General features: G+C 35.6%; 1 protein-coding gene across 4 annotated transcripts in view; it reads left to right on the top strand.

The window, feature by feature from the left end:
- The window catches only part of CALCRL (calcitonin receptor like receptor), a 132,560-nt gene that overhangs the window by 6,334 nt on the left and 107,200 nt on the right, over positions 1–19,026 (top strand). For 2 of the 4 annotated variants that reach the window (XM_055571980.1, XM_055571978.1), the window contains exon 2: positions 17,845–17,912. The exons of 1 other annotated variant lie outside the window; for it this stretch is intronic. The gene's annotated coding sequence lies outside the window, so the exon portion shown is untranslated. Of the gene's footprint in view, positions 1–2,775; positions 2,918–17,844; positions 17,913–19,026 lie in introns of those variants that run through there. One more of the 4 variants, XM_055571979.1, reaches the window with a different exon arrangement.

Here is a 19,026-nt window from a genome sequence, read left to right on the forward strand (position 1 = left end):
TTTGCATCAGGTGGCCAAAGTATTGGAGTTTCAGATTCAGCATCAGTCCTTTCAATGCATATTCAGGGCTGAGTTCCTTTAGGATGGACTGGTTTGATCTCCTTATGGGCTAAGGGACTCTCAAGAGCCTTCTCCAACACCATTAAAAAGCTTCATTTCTTTGGTGCTCAGCTTTCTTTATAGTCCAAATCTCACATTCATACATGACTACCGGAAAAACCATAGCTTTGACTAGATGGACATTTGTTGGCAAAGGACTGTCTCTGCTTCTTAATATACTGTCTAGGTTGGTCATAGCTTTTCTTCCAAATAGCAAGCATCTTTCAAATTAATGCTGCAGTCACCATCTGCATTGATTTTGGAGCTCAAGGAAAGAAAGTCTCTCACTGTTTCCATTGTTTCCCCATCTATTTGCCATGAAGTGATAGGACCAGATGCCACTATCTTAGCTTTTTTAATTTTGATTTTAATCCATCTTTTACACTCTCCTCTTTCACTTTCATCAAGAAGCTCTTCAGTTCCTTTTCACTTTCTGACATAAGTTTGATGTCATCTGCACATCTGAGGTTATTGATACTTCTCCTGGCAATCTTAATTCCAGCTTCTGATTCATTCTCATGATGTACTCTACTTATAAGCTAAATAAGCAGGGTGACAATATACAGCCTTGATGGACTCCTTTCCCAATGTGGAATCAGTCTATTTTCCATGTCAAGTTCTAACTGTTGCTTGTTTACCTGCATATAGGTTTGTCAAGAGGCAGGTCAGGTGGTCTGGTATTCCCATCTCTTTCAGAATTTTCCACAGTATTGTGATCCACACAGTCAAAGGCTTTGGCATAATCAATAAAGCAGAAATAGATGTTTTTCTGGAACTCTCTTGCTTTTTTGATGATTCAGTGAATGTTGGCAATTTGATTTCTGGTTCCTCTGCCTTTTCTAAAACCAGATTGAACATCTGGAAGCTCACGGTTCACATATTGCTGAAGCCTGGCTTGGAGAATTTTGAGCATTACTTTACTAGCGTGTGAGATGAGTGCAATTGTGCGGTAGTTTGAGCATTCTTTGGCATTGCCTTTCTTTGGTATTGGAGTGAAAACTGACCTTTTCCAGTCCTGTGGCCACTGCTGAGTTTTCCAAATTTGCTGACGTACTGAGTGCAGCACTTTCACAGCAGCATCTTTTAGGATTTGAAATACCTCAACTGGAATTCCATCACCTCCACTAGCTTTGTTCATAGAGATGCTTCCTAAGGCCCACTTGACTTCACATTCCAGGATTCCTGCCTCTAGGTGAGTGATCACACCATAGTGAATATCTGATTGTGAAGATCTTTTTTTCACAGTTCTTCTGTGTATTCTTGCCACCTCTTCTTAATATTTTCTGCCTCTGTTAGGGCGATACCATTTCTGTCCTTTATTGAGCCCATCTTTGCATGTGATGTTCCCTTGCTATCTCTAATTTTCTTGAGGAGATCTCTAGTCTTTCCTTTTCATTTGTTTTCCTCTATTTCTTTGCATTGATTGCTGAGGAAGGCTTTCTTATCTCTCCTTGCTATTCTCTGGAACTCTGCATTCAATGGGTATATCTGTCTTTTTCTCCTTTGCTTTTTGCGTCTCTTCTTTTCACCGCTATTTGTAAGGCCTCCTCAGACAGCCATTTTGCTTTTTGCCTTTCTTTTCCATGGGGATGGTCTTTATTCCTGTGTCCTGTACAATGTCGCAAACCTCTGTCCATAGTTCATCAGGTACTCTATCAGATCTAGTCCCTTAAATCTATTTCTTACTTCCACTGTATAATCATAAGGAATTTGATTTAGGTCATACATGAATGGTCTAGTGGTTTTCTTCACTTTCTTCAATTTCAGTCTGAATTTGGCAATAAGGAGTTCATGATCTGAGCCATAGTCAGCTTCCGGTCTTGGTTTTGCTGACTGTATAGAGCTTCTCCATCTTTGGCTGCAAAGAATATAATCAATCTGATTTCGGAGTTGACCATCTGGTCATTCCATATGTAGAATCTTCTCTTGTGTTATTGGAAGAGGGTATTTACTATAACCAGTACGTTCTCTTGGCAAACTCTATTAGCCTTTGCCCTGCTTCAGTCTGTACTCCATGGCCAAATTTGCCTGTTATCCAGGTATTTCTTGACTTCCTACTTTTGCATTCCAGTCCCTTATAATGAAAAGGACATCTTTTTGGGGTGTTAGTTCTAAAAGGTCTTTTAGGTCTTCATAGAACCATTCAACTCAGCTTCTTCAGCATTTCTGGTAGGGGCATAGACTTGGATTACCGTGATATTGAATGGTTTGCCTTTGAAATGAACAGAGATAATTCTGTTATTTTTGAGATTGCATCCAAGTACTGCATTTCAGACTCTTTTGTTAACTATTATGGCTACTCCATTTCTTCTAAGGGATTTCTGCCCACCGTAGTAGATCTAATGGTCATCTGAGTTAAATTCACCCATTCCAGTCCATTTTAGTACACTGATTCCCAAAATGTCAGTGTTCACTCTTCTGTCTCCTGTTTGACCACTTCCAATTTGCCTTGATTCATGGACCTGACATTCCAGGTTCCTATGCAATATTGCTCTTTACAGCATCAGATCTTGCTTCTATCACCAGTCACATCCACAGCTGGAGTGTTGTTTTGGCTGTGGCTTTGTCTCTTCCTGGAGTTATTTCTCCACTGATCTCCCATAGCATATTGGATACCTACCGGCCTAGGGAGTTCATCTTTCACTGTCCTGTCTTTTTGCGTTTTCATGCTGTTCATGGGGTTCTCAAGGCAAGAATACTGAAGTGGTTTGCATTCCCTTCTCTACTGGACCATGTTTTGTCAGAACTCTCCATCATGACCTGTCCATCTTGGATGGCCCTACACGGCATGGCTCATCGTTTCATTGAGTTAGACAAGGTTAGGATCCATGTGATAAGTTTGGTTACTTTTCTGTGATTGTGGTTTCATTTTGTCTGCCCTCTAATGGAGAAGGATAAGAGACTTATGGAAGCTTCCTGATGGCAGAGACTGACTGAGGGAGAAACTGGGTCTTGTTCTGATGGGCGGGGCCATGCTCCATAAATCTTATTTTTTGTTGATGGGCAACAACTGTGTTCCCTCCCTGTTGTTTGTCCTGAGGCCAAACTATGGTGGAGGTAATGAAGATAATGAAAACCTTCTTCAAAAATTCCCATGCAAGCCCTGCCACACTCAGTACCCCTGACCCTACAGCAGGCCAGTGTCAACCCACATTAAGTGTAGAGTGCATTGAAATTCTTTCAAAACAGTGATGGAGTAAATAACCTTAGCTTTCCAGGTTACTCCATGACTTTAATTTTTAAGTTTTTTTTAATTTTTTATTTACCACCTTTATCAGTTGCAAAAAAATAAAAAGCTATAATATCAGTTAAAATATGAGCCATATTACAGATGTGAAGCGTAATGGACTTTGGCTTTAGGTTACTCACGTATGAACCCAAACTTCACCACTACTTAATTCCCTTTTGTGTCAAATGGAAATCATACTCACACTGCTTTATAAGGTTTTGTTAGAAATCCAATAAACAATTCATTGAAAATGTTTAGCACAGCCCTTGGCACTTAGTAGGTATTCAACACATTTTAGTGCTCATCATAAATTTTCCATGAACAAGAGGAAATAACTGAGGACATAACTTGTGTCTCTGCAAAAGCTTATTTCAATCAACATACAGAGAATTAGAATACAGCCCCTTCATAGGTCAGGGAGAGTGAACAAGAGTGATTTGTAATGTTTTTCAACTAATCACACTTTTGTAATCATATAATATATGCCAGAACCTAATAAAACTGACATTGCTAACCACCATTTCTACAAAGTTTGAGCACTTAAAAGGTATCTTCATGTTAATAATTTTAAATGTATATTATATAGAAATTATTGTTTTTTTCTTTCTTGTACATATGAAGTCCAATGAAGTAAACGGTTTTCCCAAAATCAAATGGTCATCATTGACAAAGCTCTGGTTTTTACGTATGTCTACTGGGATCCTGAATCCTAACTATTTTGTTGCACTTGTGTGTATTAGATCTCTTATTACAAATGTTGCACAAAGTTGAATAACAATAATGATCACCAGATCCAAACTCAGTTTCCTCTAACTTAAGATAATACAAATAAATTTAATCATGTTACTCATGTGGTCTTTGTGAAATATGGTACGTTAGATATAAATTTAGATGTCTGTCAAGAAATTTTTAGTTTTGACTACTTATAGAAGCTATAGAAACTCAAAATTTAAAGAACATTTAGAATGATCAAATTAAACGTCATTTGTAGAACTCCAAGTTTCTGGTGGTGATTTTATTTAAAAAAAAAATGTCTTTATTGAAGGGCCTTTTATTACTGTCTAATGGTACCCATTTACATTATCTTATGTATTATATTTCAGAAATATGATGAAAGAATACCTGTACAATATGTTTTAGTTTAAAATAATTTATTCTGTTTTTGAATATTATATGATATATGACCCACATTGAGAATATATTGAAAACTACAAACTATTTCTCCTGTACAAAACCAACTAATCTATATTCATCAGATAAATGTCATAGAGGCTCACATTTTGCATATAGCTGCGTGAGTTTCAAGGGACCTCCCTTTTTGATGGATCTAGTATGAGTTTTGGATCTCATTTATGAAACTTGCTAATTAATTCAAGTTGCATCTTTTCTTCTAGAATGAAGTAAATTATATGTATGTATTTTTCATATACCTCAGATACATTTATAAGTACCTACAAACTTAAGAAATGAGAAACAAATGGCCTATAAGATTATTTTCATCAACTAGAGCACAATGCTGCATGAAAAACTGCTCTGGGAAAAACTACACAGCAGTAGAATCTGCAATTGGTAATTTTCCGTCTTCTCTCCCTTTTCCTTTCACTGTTTCTATGCCTACACGTGCACTTGCCTAATCCTCACCCTTCTCTAAACCAAAGACTCAGCAGCTACTTTCTGGCCGCAGATGGTCAAGACAAGCATGGAAAAAAACCTTGAAGAAAATTTTTTTCTTCTTTAGGAAACCTCAATATTTACTCTTTAAGCTTTCAAATGATTGGAAGGCTTTGTCACATACATTATCAAAGGTCATCTGCGTTACTTAAATTTGACTGATGGTAGATGTTAATCATATCTACAAAATAGCTTCACAGCAACATCTAGATTAGCTGTGATTAGTTGTTTCATCAAACAACTGGGCACCATAGCCTAGCCAAATTAACACATAAAATAACCATAATGACTACTCAGGGGGATTCATCTATATTTGCTCTTTTTTCTCCATAATGATTTAGATTTTTATATTTAGAATATATTTTTATATTTATATTTATAACTGGAACTATAGTGAATTTGCTAGTTAAATTGACAACAACTGACATCTTAATGCCATCCAGCCATTAGAATGGCACATATTCTCTAGTTATTCAGGACTTTGTCTAGAGGGATAATAGGGGCAGTCTGGTGTGGTTTAAAAGTATGTTGAGGATATATTTAAAGTAAATATAATACATATTATTATAATATGAAAATATTTTTTATTATAAATTGGAGAAGGAAATAGCAACCCACTCCAGTACTCTTGCCTGGAAAATCCCATGGACAGAGGAGCCTGGTAGGCTGCAGTCCATGGGGTAGCAAACAGTCAGGTATGACTGAATGGGGGACATTAAAGAGATATGACATGATATAAAGTTTCCACATTTTAAGAAAAAAGAACATACCCATAGGACCTTCCCAAATTGCTCTTCCTCTTATCAAGTTAAAATATGTTCTCACTGCAATGTATTTTATTTGGGGAAATTTCTGTTCATACCAGAATTTGATCTGGTCAGAGGATAGCTGTGGTTTAACTCAGTGACCGTGCCATTATTGCTATTAAGGGTGCTATAATAGCATGCTTAAACAGCATGATCTTCAGTTTTGCAAGCTTCCATGATATGCCAGGCCCTATGTTAGAGGTTAAAGGTGAGCAAGACAAGACCCAGGGTCTGGAAAACATCAGCTCCACCTCAGCACAGTGTAAGACAGCACTGACTGAAGAGCCTGTTAACTCTTAATCTATACTGCTGGCTGTCACTCCATTTTTCATCTTGTCCCAAGATCAGGACCGATGCTTTAACTAGGCTGTTTTCTAAAATGATAAAAGCTGATGAGTCAGATATTTTCTGACATATATCTATGAGTCAGACTTCTATAATTCTGACTCTGCATATATTTATAATATTTAAGAAACCTTGGATTATAGATTAGAAGAAAAAACCCTGAAATAAGGGATAATCTAATGGATTCTACTCGGCTCACAATTGTATGTGTTTTGATATTCTGAAATATTTTCTTACTGCTCTGATGTAACTTTGGCATTTTAAACTTAACAAAAAGGTTTCCTCGCATCTAAATCCACCCAAACTATTATGGTTGTGTAACAGAAATTGTTCATTTTTTTAGGCTAAAAAGAATGTGGTTAAAGAAAGTGATATTATTAAGAATAAAGCTTTGAAGAATGTTTGGGCTCATTAATTTGAATAGGAAGTTCTTCAAATGAGGTATAAACAAGATTTAAGGTCTAGAGCAAACTGGCAGGGGTGAAATCCATAAAATAATTTTCCTAAATATTGTTTAATATTTTAATTAATTGAATTCTTCACATGAACTAACTTCCTTAATTATACAGTTTCCAAAAGGATTTCCCGTACTGTGTTCCATGTTGTCAGTTCAAAAATGATTAGAATTCTTACTAAGTTTTTTGATAATAAAATTAATATTTTTTCATATTTAATGAAGCAGATTCCATCCTACTTCTTTCAAAATAAATATACCAAAATCAAAGAGCTTATATTAGAGTTTTTGTGAAAGTCAAACATCCTTTAAAAATTCACTAATTGTGTAAATTTTCAGATTAACCCTGAAAGCTCACAGTTCACAAAATTCTCAACTGTTGCAAGTCTGGTACCATAAAAGATTATGTATTTAAGGCTACAAAATCTCCATTTTCTCAGTTATAGTACCATACAGACCATAAAAGACTGCATGTTCAAACCTTTCAATGTTGCATGTAGTTTCTGATGCTAGAAGCCAGAATAAGATAAATAAATTTAGTTTATGGGATCCAAACTTAGAAGCAGGAGATTCCAGCTCAGTGTGTCCTCAGAGGATTTCATTAAGTGTAACTATGATGTAGGTCTTGAAATAGCATGTGCTCTTAAAAAAAAAGTTAGAGTTTTACACTGAGACAACACCCTGCTCCTAATTACTCAAAACCATTAAATCATTTTTCCCACACACTGGTCCTTTTTTCTTCCACACATAGTTGCATAATTTTATTATCATGTGAGGGAAATAGTCTGTAAATGCAATATGTAAGCTTTTCTATCTGGAGAGCTATCACAGTATATCAATTCCAATTTGAATAACTCTCTGGAATTAACATTTGTGGTAAAAAAACAAAGATCAGGGACTTCCCTGGCAGTCCAGGGGTTAAGACACTGTACTTCCAATGTAGGGGGCACAGATTCAATCACTGGTTGGGGAACTAAGATCCTGCAAGCCACATAGTGTGGCCCATAAATAAAACAAAGATCATTGTGTATCATATTATTTTATTGATATAAAATTATAATAAAAATTAATGAGGGAATACTTATTTAAATGAATTAATTGAGTAACTTTCTATTAATGTTTATTATGTCTCCTTTTCTCTACTCTTCATCACATATGCATCATTATAGCACCTGAATATGAAAACAAAACAAAACACTAATTGTTCTTACTTGTGGGCCTATAGTTCCTAGAGTCTATTTTAGTAGCTCTTCTTTCTTTGATTGAGTCCTTTACCTCCAAACAAGTTGATTTCTTGCTAGTACTCCTGATATCAACTGGTGTAAGTTTAAGGGAAGGTCAACACATTATTTAAGATAAGATTAAATTTTATCTGAGTTTCTTTTATGGAGCATAGAATACTTTTCCCTCAGATATCCATATGCCTAAGTCTGTCTCCTCCCTGTAGTCTTTGCTCAGATAAAAGCTGTTCTTTGGGGCTTAAGCTAATCACTATTTAAAACAAACCTACACCTGTACCTACACCCCTTCCCCAGTGGCTCAGATGGTAAAGAATCTGCCTACAATCCAGGAGACTGGGATTCAATCCCTCGGTCTGAAAGATCCCCTGGAGGAGGGCATGGCAACTCACTCCAGTATTTCTGCCTGAAGAATCCCATGGACATTGGAGCCTGTGGGCTACAATCCATGGGTTCCCAAAGAGTTGGACAGGAGTGAGTGACTGACACTACAACACTGCACACCACTACAAGCCTATTGTCCATCTTTACCTGTTTTAGCATGCCCTTGCTTTTTTACCATAAAGTCAATCACCTGGCAACAAACCATCTATTATAATTTACATATTTTCTGTTATTATTTATGTTCTGTCCATGACACTAACCCCTAAGCTCACAAGTCCTGCACTTCTATTTTTTTTCCCCCACTGATACCTAGCACCTAGATAAGTGTCTACATTAGTAGGTGCTTAAAAACTGTTGAATAAATGATTAAATGAATGAATGTTTCTTTCTACCAGTCTCCACAGAAAACTGGATAGTGACTCTGTGATTTTGTATGCAGTACACAACAGATATCAGAGCTGAAATTCTGAAGACGTTAGTCACTACGTATTGCCAAAGAGAAAATATTCAGAAACTGTCTTATTATTCTTAGGTCAACCTAATATTTACCCCTTTACTGTCATTATAAAGAAAGATAAATTAATAAAGATGCTTTCGGTAATGTATTTACTATTCAGGTTTCACTGAATTCCAAGGCGTGACCTTTCAAACTGGGGTAAATGAGAAGGCTGCTCAGTGTTTTAACACAGAATGTTGAAGCATTTCCCTAAATGGCCAAACAATGGCTGAAATTGGCAGAATTTCTTGTTGAAACTGGCAGACTTGCCCACTGTTGTCTCCCAACAAAAGTCTTCCTCCATTACTTGCCTTTTTTGACAATAGCACTAAAATGTCTATAGAAGGAGAAAAAGAACACTTAATGGTGAAATTGAAAGAAAGTAAATTAATCTTATAAAAAAGCATATAGGGTAGAATACAAATCCTGTTTGATAGTCAAAAAATTATACATCTCTATAATAATTGATGAGTTACATATTTCTATATCTGTAATTTCTCAAGCTTTTAAGTATTGATTTATAAATATTTAAAGATAATTCTAAAAAGAGTGCCAAGTGTCAATGCCCTTTCATCATTGTATAGTTCTGCAAGTTTTCTAAACTTAAAGCCAAAGGACTATTTTATAAATTAAAATATATAATTGTCACTAAATAGAACCATGATTTGTTTGAAAGCTCATGATAAATTTTCACAAAATATATCTTCCTAAGTCATAAATTTTAACAATTCTTTTCTATTTAGATTCTCCAAAGGTTTATGTCCATAGTATTCAGAAAAAAATATGTATGTGTATATATACACATTTTATATGAATGTGTCAAGGCTGTGACTTCCCTGGTGGTTCAGGTGGTAAAGAATCTGCCTATGATGCAGGAAGCCTGAGTTTGATTCCTGGGGCAGGAAGATCCTCTGGAGAAGGAAATGGCAACCTACTCCAGTATTCTAGCCTGAGAAATTCTATGAATAGAGGAGCCTGGTGGGTTACAGTCCATGGGGTCACTAAGAGTCAGATATGACTGAACGACTAATACTATTTACACTTGTCAAGGCTGTAATTTTACTGTTCTTCAATATATCTTGTATGACTGGATTTTAAACCACATACTACTCTATGTACTCAAAGGAGTATTGCTCAAAACATAAAAGTAAGCTATGAAATGGGTTCTTTAAGTCTTTTTGAACTTTCTAACTTTTGTTGTTGTTCAGTCACTCAGTTATGTCTGACTCTTTGTGACCCCAGGAACTGCAGCATTCCAGGCTTCCCTGCCCTTTACTATTTCCTGGAGTTTGCTTAAACTAACAGCTAATAAGTCCATGATGTCATCCAGCCATCTCATCCTCTGTTGTTCCCTTCTCCTGCCTTCAATCTTTCTCAGCATTAAGGTCTTTTCCAATGAGTCAGCCCTTCGCATTAGGTAGCCAAAATATTGGAGCTTCAACATCAATCCTTCCAATGAATGTTGTGTTAGTAGCTCTGTTGTGTCCAGCTCTTTGTGACCCCACGGACTATATATAGCCCGCTAGGCTCCTCTGTCCATGGGATTCTCCAGGCAAAAATACTGGATTGAGTGGCCATTCCCTTCACTAGTGACTCTTCCCAACCCAGAGACTGAACCCAGGTATTCTGCATTGCAAGCAGATTCTTTACCATCTAAGCCACCAGGAAAGCCTCCTCCAATGAATATTCAGGGTTGATTTCCTTTAGGGTTGACTTGTTTAATCTTGTTGTCCAAGGGACTCTCAAGACTCTACTCCACCACCATGGTTGGAAGGCATCAGTTCTTCAGTGCTCTGCCTTTTTTATTGTCCAGCTCTCATATCCATACATGACTACTGAAAAAACCATAGCTTTGACTATATGGATCTTCATCAGCAAAGTAATTCCTCTGCTTTTTAAAATGCTATCTAGGTTTGTCATAGCTTTTCTTCCTAGGAGCAAGCATCTTTCTGGCTTTAATGTGGTGTTATCAAAGGGATTTCCCAGGTGGTACAGAGGTAAAGAATCCGCTTGCCAATGCAGGAGGCACAGGAGACTTGGGTTCCATCCTCAGTCAGGAGGATCCTCTGGAGAAGAAAATGGCAACTCTCTCCTGTTTTCTTGCCTGGGAGGTCCTATGGACAGAGGAAACTGGTGGGCTACAGTCCATGGGGTTGCAAAGAGGCAGTCACAACTGAGCATACAAACACCAACTTATAATAAAGTTACTATTATAAAGCATAAATAATAATAATGGCCTAACAAAAATTGTATTTTGTTTTAGAATTATTCTATATTCTATATTCTGATATGTTTATATATATATATGTGTATATATGTTTACATATATATGATATGTTTATATAATGTGGTCTCCTGCATGACAGGCAGATTCTTTACCATCTGAGCCACGAGGGAAGCCCCATATATAATGTAATAATCCAATATTCTACAATACATTTTCTTTTTCCAAAGTAGCTTAAAATAAACAACAATAATAATAAAAGCTGAAACCAAAAATAATTTTTAAAAGACCAAAATGTGACAATTTACTAATCAAGAAGGGCTTGATGAAATGGTAGAAAGGGCAGTTAAACTTTACATAATAATAGAATTTTCAGTTCAGGTACTTGGCACATAAAATTGGAGTTCAAAAATAAGTGATTTCTCACAGTGAGCAGAGACACCACACATTCTCAAGCTAGAATCATGCCCTACAATGAAAAATGGGTACTCCCAGTAGTCCTGTTCAGCAAAAGGCAATGCCAAAATATTTGTTTACTCTCATTTAGATTCAGCAGAGGTACCATGTATTCCTGAGACCCTTTTCTAATAAAGTGCTGCTTGTAGAATGAAAAAGCTGTTTTGAAGCCTGAATAGTTGTCTAATACTAAATTAAGTCTAAAAAAATTGCTGTCAACTTAAAATAATTTCTCCATTATTATTATTGACTTTTTATTGCATACTGGATTTAAGGGTACAGGCCAAAAATTCATTTTCAGTTTTAGCAGTTCTTCAGCTCTTACATATGCTGGATCTCCTTGACTCTATTAAGTGTCTCTTTTCTAGAGGCATAGCTTGCTAACCTACAGCATGGAATATGACTGTAAATCAGTTTGGTAATCCATGATGTTTCCCACAAGCAAATGGTATTAGCAATTCCTTAATTATTTCTATTTTAATTCCTCTTACTAGGTCCTCACCTCACTTGTTTCTAAAGGAGTGGATGTGCTCTCCTTGTTCATATGGATCATATTTTTTAATTGTATATATTTAAACATATAATTTAAAAAGTACACAAACCCTAAACTTTTCTTCCCTGAAGTAAAACCAGGTCAGATCTGGTCACAGCATCTGAGCAAACAGCAAGGTGAAAGCTTTTGAGATTCAACCAGAAGTTGATGAAACCATAAATGAAAAAAAACAAGATTAGAGTTAGGAGCTACTCAGGAGAACAGAAAAGATTCAGAAAAATTCTCATCTAGAGACCAAATATCTATATCTACATCTGTCTATCTATCTATCTATCTATATATATATATATATATATATGTATCTGTAAAAATGTAATTAACTTAGGTATCATTGCTTACTGAGTCAAAAAAGTGATATAAAGCCAGAGTTGGGGGTGTGATTTGTCAGTAAAAGAAAGCAGAAAAAGAGAAGGGGAGTAAACAGAATAAAGAGAGGAAAAGAGAGAGAAGATAAAAGGAGAGGCTCTAAAAGAAGATAAATTGATTTGATAAGACATATTATTTGCCAGAAAGTTTAGGAAATAAAAATTCAGCACTGAACTGCGTCAATTAAGAGGGGAGATATTCTGGATACATGGACAAAATTTAGTATGCAAATCCTTCTAGTTGTTTGGTATAACATGTTGGATAGGAAAATTTAACTGCCTAAATTTAGTATGTAAATCCTTCTAGTTGTTTGGTATAACATGTTGGATAGGAAAATTTAACTGCCTTTTTGTTTGAAGAATGGTTGAGTGTTAAGCTCTTACTCCTCTGATAAGAGGTGACAGGTATTCATGAAGAAGTTGTGAGAAGCAAATACCACTTCCCAGTGGTACTCATGTTCTAAAAGTTGGGCCTAATTGTTCAAGATTTTACTTTTTAAAAGTGAAGGGTTCATAGAGTCTGACCCACTGGGACATCTTAGTCTGTCTAGGATAGTTTCTCAAAAGGCAGCCCAGAAACTGGGCTCCCTTGCCCGGAGAATCCCAGGGATGGGGGAGCCTGGTGGGCTGCTGTCTCTGGGGTCGCACAGAGTCGGACACGACTGACGCAACTTAGCAGCAGCAGCAGCAATCATACCATGTTTAAAACAGCAGACCTGGTTTTGTTAACTGCACATCTCTCAGCTCATTCCAAATCTACCAAATCAATCTGAGGTGGCTCAACATACAGAGGAAGGTGATGCTGAAATGAGTCCTGCATGCTCTGAAAACTGCTTTCTCTTTACTTTGGATTTTGTGAAAATAAGAAATGATAATATGATTGAGTGCAAATTTATAATAAAATTAGGGTGAACAAGGCATCTGTTTAAATCAAGTGATTCTCTAACCAATGAAAGAATAAGTATAAATTCACACTGCACTACACATATATAACAAGATACATATTGCTTTCCCTTCTCATTCTTGCTTAGAGAATTATTAGTTTTGTGATTTGAGGTGCACATTTTCCATGTCTGAATCATTATAACTTAAAAGTCTTAGAAACTTAGTAATAATCCAAAGTACAACTTTACTCATCCTTTCTGTTTTCACTGGCCTCAAGGGGTAGTATACACACACACAAATACAAATATACACACAGATTCACAGGTTGTTCATCATTGGTCTTTCAAAATTCTCCCATATAGCTAAGAAACTAACCTAAAGTCAAAGAGAATTCACACACCTAAATCACATTTGTAAAATTTACAAAGTGTTTAAATTGTGCATATATTATGACTTAGCTATTACATCTTAAAAGGGGTCTGATCTCAACAATATTCTGACAAAAGGAAGTAAACTTTAAAATTGATCAGTGCTGTGTGAATCATCTCCATCTCCCACACTACCTCCAAGACCTATCTGAAATACATTGCATTTTTATATATTTTGATCCACAGATCTATAACAAGGTCTTGATTCCACAGTAATGAATCACACTCTGCACATTGTCCTATAAAACCTTTTTATATTTTAAATTTTTCATGCATACGCCAGTCCAGGTTCAATGCATGACACTGGATGCTTGGGGCTGGTGCACTGGGATGACCCAGAGGTATGGTATGGGGAGGGAGGACGGAGGAGGGTTCAGGATGGGGAACACGTGTATACCTGTGGCAGATTGATTTTGATATATGGCAAAACCAATACAATATTGTAAAGTTAAAAAATAAAAAAAAAATTTAAAAAAAGATTATTAAAATGCACTGTTTAAATGAATTCCTGTATACCCAGAACCCATCTTGTCCATCATATTTGTCACTAATTAAGTCACATGTATGTGCCCAGAAGTAAGCCATTAGCCTAAACTTGTACTAGTCATTCCCTTGCTTTACTTTATGGCTTGACCATAATCATCTGTATTTCTAAGCAATGTATTATTTAGTTCTGTGTTTTTAGTTTTACTTTTATGAGAGTGGAATCCTTCTGAATATAGTCTTTGGAAACTTGCTTCTCATTCAGCATTATGTTCTGAAGATGCATCTGTATTAATGTGTGTAATTGTGGTTCTTTTCACTGGTACAGCGTTCCTTGGTATGAATGCACAATGCATTTATCTTTTTTTTCTGCTGAGAACATTTGGATTGCTTCTACAATTTTGCTATTACAAACAGTGAGGCAATGAACATTTTTTAACATATTTCCTTGGTACACATGTCTGACTTTCTTTAGGGAATACATTTATGAGTGGGATTTAAGGATCCTAGCAATTCTTAAACCAATTTATTCTCCCAACCATGTGTGAGGTTCCCATTGCGTCACATCCTTTCCAATTGTGTTAATGTCAAACTTTTTAAATTTTTGCCAGCATAGTGGGCATAACATAGTATCTCATTGTGGTTTTAATTTGCATTGCCCTAATTATGAATCACAGCAAATTTGCATGTAAAACAAATTAAAATTTTCCTCTGAAACATTTGTTTCTAATTGGGTAGCAGTGACTGGATGTAGAATTATGGTAAAACCACTTTTTGCTTATATGTTTTTGAGGAAAGGACTTTTTGGTTTGGGGGTCTAGGGAAAGAAAAGATTGTTTTATTGCTTTAAAGCTGGGTGTGGATGAGCGGCATTTCTCATCATGACTAAGAACATAGATTAATAATACCTAGAATCATACTTCCAAATTTCCATTTCCTTTAATTAAAAAATCCCATCAAATACATATCTTCTTTAAAAATAGGAGGTAAAGGAATAATTCCATTCAGATGTATGTGTGCTTTTTAAAAAAAGACTATTTTTCAGAGCTGTTTTAGATTCCTATAAAAGCTGAGTAGAAGGTAAAAGATTTTCCACCTAACCCTCTTCCTACCCCTTCCTCTATTACTCATATCCCCCATGAAAGTTGTACATTTGTTAGAATCAATTGACCTATATTGGCAGTTCATACCCACTCAAAATCCTGTGCTCTGTGACAGCCTAGAGAGGTGGGATGGGGTAGGAGGTGGGAGGGAGATTAAAAAAGGAAGGGACATTTGTATACCTACTGGTGATTCATGTTGATGTATGGCAGAAAGCAGAACAATATTGTAAAACAATTATCCTCCAATCAGAAATAAATAATTTTTTAAAAATACTGTATGATTCACTGTTGATGTTATGCATTCTATGAATTATAACAAATATATCATGACATGTATTATGTGGTTTTTTTAAATAGTCTTTTAACTGTTTTAAATCATTCATGGTGCTTACAAGTCTCGGAAAGAGGTCATATCTCTCTTTCTACTGTTGTAAAATTACTTAAACATAAAGTTATCCTAGAAGGCACTGCGTTTGTGTCTTCGTATAATTCCTCATTTTGGAAACCACTTGATTGCCTTTGTACCCATTGGCTGAATTGAACTAATGTATTTCTTCAAGTTTCTGATTTCCTCTTAATAAATACACTTAGGTTTGTGTATTTGTTCTTTTAACTTCATTGTTGTGCTTCACCATGGCAACAGTACCTCAAGAACGTTTATCCAACATTCTTATGTAATTCATTTATTTACTGTGTTTCTAAGGTTTAGTTGATTTTTATTTCATTGTCTAAACACTTCAGTCAGTGGTGCTGCTTGCACAAGATTAACTTTCTTTTGAATTTTCTCTAGGATCTTTATCATTTTAATTAAGGCTTTACAATATTTTCTTTGTATTTTTTAATACTGCAGATGCTGATATTTTCAGAGGAAAGTGGAATACCATGTTGACATATACATTATATTTTATTAATATATGCAATATGTTTACTAACCAAAATGATCTCAGCAATATATTCACTGGTAGTCCGAAGTAATTGTTGACATTTTTGTTTTCTACTAAAGCTTATCACCAAAAGGATGGAAATATACTTTCACAGCATTTTCAGTTGGGGTTAAAAATGAAATGTCTAGAACCACGCAGAAACAAAACAAAACAAAACCCAATGGTCACGTCTATTTCTAGTGGTATTTTCTAGCAAGTTGGGAAAGTACGCAAAATAAACTTCAACTTTGAACCTTGTGAATTCCATATGAATGCCAGTAAAGTCTGAGACTGAAAAGACTTTGTTATTTTTTCCAAAATAGCTAGTAGAAAATCCAGGTTTTAACTATATGCAGAGTGTCTGTTTATGTAAAACTACACATCTCTTTAATATGGTCACTATCCTAATGACAATATATGCTAGACCATTTATAATATATTATAAATTATTAAAGTATGTGAGGGTATAAAAATTTATAAACAAATTCAAATTTTTTTTATTTTTTATTTTTTAAATTTTATTTTATTTTTTAAACTTTACATAATTGTATTAGTTTATATAACAGATTTTATTACAGAGATTGCTTTTAACATAAGCTTCTTATACTTTTGGGTTTTCATGCAAGGATCCCTAGGGACTTCATGAAAATCCTTTACAATAATTCAGAAATTATTGTTGGAAGTAGCAGCAAATTGATGATTCATAAGAACAAGTTTATTAAAAAAAAAAAAACTCCTCTCAATATAAATTAATGGAGATAAAAATTTGCAAATGCAAATTTGACATCTTAAAGTACTATAAGTTCAAACAAGTAAGTAAGTAAGTGTTAGTTGCCTGGTCATGCCTGACTCTTTGCAGACCCCATGGACTGCAGCCCACCAGGCTCTTCTGTCCATGAGATTTTCCAGGCAAGGATACTGCAGTGAGTTGCCATTTCCTTCTCCAGGGGATCTTTCCGACCCAGGGATCAAACCTGGGTCTCCTGCACTGCAGGCAGATTCTTTACCAACTGAGCTACAAGGGAAGCCCAAATAGTACTTTAAAGTATTTAAAGAAGTTCAAATAGTACTGTGTAAATGCAAATCAAGGTATATCTTGCCTTAAACATTGAGTCTGAAAAGAGACATGTAAACTACATTTATATATGTTAACTCTTAGTTTAGCAGTGGATGAGTCTCACTTGTTAGTAATACCCTATGTTTAAGGAGTACTAAATCTCATTACTGACATGGTCTAGTCTCTAGCTTCCTCTGACAAGATCTGTGTCACTCTTTCCCCCTGATTCATTTCAGTTTGATCATGTTGGCTTTTTTTATGTGCTTTGAACCAGTCATGTCATTCCATTTTCAGAATCATTGACCACGCCACCCTTTCCTCCAGGAACAACTTTTCTCCTGAACATTTGAGGACATCCACTTCTTCCTAGTGCTTAGATCTTGAACAACAGGCACCATTCTCCATGTGCGTGTGCCCTAAAATCCTCATTCTTAACAAATGAGGTGCAAGAACAAAGTTCTTGATTACTTTCAGGTTAAAACTGTGGCAACCTAAATTACCTGAAACAATACCTTCCAGCTTCCCATTAAAATAGATGTTTGTGATTTTCAGTAAGCACACTAGTATATAACTTTAAGTTATGTAAAATCCCACTATCCACTAATATTATTACCGAATTCACAAGAATGTTCTCTTGTCATCTAGGGTCCTACGATGATACACCAACCACTTGTGCTACCACCAGTCAAAACTATGGATGGCCCCACCTTCAGGTACTGCATATGAATATATTACAAAAGGACACTCATGCCTTAATGAAAGTAACATGTTAGATTTACAGTGATATTGAGGACAATATGAATATGTTAACAATCATAAGAAAGATTTCACAGAATGATACACAATATAACTTCAAATAACTTCTGAATAAAGGAAAACTTTGAAAGGCAATCTAACAAACGACTGATAAAGATGGACTTGTGGGCATCTGTCAAACTTACAAAGTCATTTCCTTGGGACCTTTGGGTATGAACTTATCCCACATGTTTATGTTCCCTTGGCCAGAGAACTAGGAATGTTAAATTAATACAAATGGCTCTTATAAGATTTATTAATATCCTTAATTTGGTAGTATTAGCCACAAACATCACACAAAAACACAAACACACACAAATATATAACGTCTATGGTTAATCTTGTTTTAACTATAAATACATATATATATATATATATATATATATATATATATATATATAAACAGGAGAAGGCAATGGCACCCCACTCCAGTACTCTTGCCTGGAAAATCCCATGGATGGAGGAGCCTGGTGGGCTGCAGTCCATGGGGTCGCTAGGAGTCGAAGAGGACTGAGCAATTTCACTTTCACTTTTCACGCATTGGAGAAGGAAATGGCAACCCACTCCAGTGTTCTTCCCTGGAGAACGCCAGGGATGGGGGCGCCTGGTGGGCTGCTGTCTCTGAGAGTCGGACACGACTGAAGCAACTTAGCATCAGCAGCAGCATATATATATAACAAATTATGTTTCATGTATAAAGTAATAGGGCTAGGTTGCTCTTTTGAACTAAATTCCTTTCCTCTGTCAAGTTCTTTGTTTTCTGATTCACATAGTCACTGTTATATTCTTACAAATGGCTATAAACCTTTCCCATAATTGGAATGTAAAAGGATATCATTTATAAATAAGGGAACAGGAAAATGGTGGTTAGCTGAATTAAAGATTTAAGTTGCCTTAGCTACTATTTTTAGAACTCCCGGGCAAAGCAGTTTCAACTTCAATCATAGGCATTAATTTCAAGTTTCAGGAGCACTGGTGCTTCCAAAAAGATTACTGTTGAAGACAAATATCTCTTCTTATTTATATTTAGCA

Source organism: Bubalus kerabau, chromosome 3, assembly GCF_029407905.1.
Source record: "Bubalus kerabau isolate K-KA32 ecotype Philippines breed swamp buffalo chromosome 3, PCC_UOA_SB_1v2, whole genome shotgun sequence".
Classification (NCBI taxonomy): domain Eukaryota; kingdom Metazoa; phylum Chordata; class Mammalia; order Artiodactyla; family Bovidae; genus Bubalus; species Bubalus kerabau.